This window comes from Nansenia antarctica (genome assembly GCF_963989245.1).
Source record: "Nansenia antarctica genome assembly, chromosome: 3".
NCBI lineage: Eukaryota > Metazoa > Chordata > Actinopteri > Argentiniformes > Microstomatidae > Nansenia > Nansenia antarctica.
Genome location: NC_137688.1, coordinates 39,405,602 through 39,407,416, shown reverse-complemented (window position 1 = coordinate 39,407,416; position 1,815 = coordinate 39,405,602). Strand labels below are relative to the sequence as shown.

The 1,815-nt window shown below is 41.8% G+C and overlaps 1 protein-coding gene across 1 annotated transcript in view; it reads right to left on the bottom strand.

Annotated features, from left to right (window-relative positions):
* Positions 1-1,008, bottom strand: part of arhgap32a (Rho GTPase activating protein 32a) — a 22,092-nt gene extending 21,084 nt beyond the window's left edge. Inside the window, exon 1 of the mRNA XM_080525159.1 lies at positions 969-1,008. The gene's annotated coding sequence lies outside the window, so the exon portion shown is untranslated. The remainder of the gene's footprint in view (positions 1-968) is intronic.
* Positions 1,009-1,815: the final 807 nt, after the last annotated feature.

The following is a 1,815-nucleotide window of genomic DNA, read 5'->3' as shown; positions in this document are numbered from 1 at the left end:
CGTTAGTCCACCCACCTCAACTGTCAATCAATATCCAGCCACAGCATCAATACTCACAAGCACTCTACATTAACATTATAGCTATAACATAGCTATAATAGACTAGTAACTATTATAATAGTTAATAGGTAATAGTAGATTTTGTAACAGAGATCTAAAGTGCACCTTTGTTTCATTATTCCCTATACTGAATGGTTCTTTTTTTTTTTCTTTTCAAAGAGTACCATTTGATGTAAAATGGGTTTCAAATTATTATTATTATTATTATTTTTATTTTTTTGTAGGGTGGGGTATATACTATTCTGTGTATCATTGTGTATATGTAGTCTTTGAATAAAAACATTGTTTAAAAAAATAAATCAATAGGTAATCGTAACTATTCTAAGGTGACAGTGCATCAGACATATGAATGCAGTGGTGGTGGGGGTGGTACAGACGGTGGGGCTTTATACACTACAGGGCTGAACTGAATGGTATAAGAACCTCCATGCCTGATAACATCCTCTCTATGTCTGGTAATAACCTCTCTATGTCTGGTAATAACCTCTCTATGTCTGCTAATAACCTCTCTATGTCTGCTAATAACCTCTCTATGTCTGCTAATAACCTCTCTATGTCTGGTAATAACCTCTCTATGTCTGGTAATAACCTCTCTATGTCTGGTAATAACCTCTCTATGTCTGGTAATAACCTCTCTATGTCTGCTAATAACCTCTCTATGTCTGCTAATAAGCCGGTGGTCCTCTGTGGCTCAGTTGGTAGAGCATGGTGCTAACAACGCTTACGTTGTGGGTTTGATTCCTGCTGGGATCATGTATACTGAAAATGTTACGCACTCACTGCAATGCAAGTCACTTTGGATAAAAGTGTCAGCTAAATGGCATATATTATTAGATGTTTTCTTTTCACATTGTCCTTTACGTTTACAGCACTACTACTGTTACACTGATGGGTTTAGAATACTGTACTATGGCAGTGGCGGTCTCCTGAGGGTGTCTCTCCGGTGGAACGGTGCTGAGTATAATGTGGGGCTCAGCTAGGGCCACATCTTCACTTGGGGGTGTACAGAGAGACACAGCCCTGCAGAAGATGAGGAAGGGAAGGACAGAGAGAGGGAGAGCAAGAAGACGCTCAATCAGAATCCACGTCACATAAACATTTCCTTTTCACATTTTCCATGAGAACCACCAGAGGGAGCAAGTGACAAAGCCAGATGTATTAACATCATTTCTGGGGCTTGAAGCATGACATTGCACCAGTGTGGTCCTGAAAACACAACTCAGACTAGCAAAAGCAGCATCTCACATTTGGGATCAAAACAACGCTCTGGCACCTTTTGTATGTGTTGTTCAGGAAAGCAAAGCCGTCCCCTTTGAGCCAGTCACGAATGCATTCCACCCATAAGGGATCACAAAAACCTGCAGCTGAAATGTGAGTCAGTGTGCCGGGGGAGGAGGATGAAAAAGCTCCATTCAGCTGAACTTTTATCAGGGACAATGAGGAAGAGAGGTGGGAACTCAGATCGGTCCCTCCAGTCTCAGGCACAAAGGCAATGCGAAGCAGGGATCCATTCAGCCTCCTACTGTAGCCCTCCACTTAGATGATACGATACCAACAAGAACATTGGGACACAAACAAGGTGCTCTTCTTCATCTGTAGATCTAAATGAGAGGGCCAACCTAGTTGTTCTACAGCACAGGAGAGTAGATAGGGAGTAAATATTGATACAGTAAACAACACAATAACACAACCTCTATACCTCCCCTATTCGCTCTCCCTCTTTCTCTCTCCCCCTCCTCTTCCTATGGTGACAAA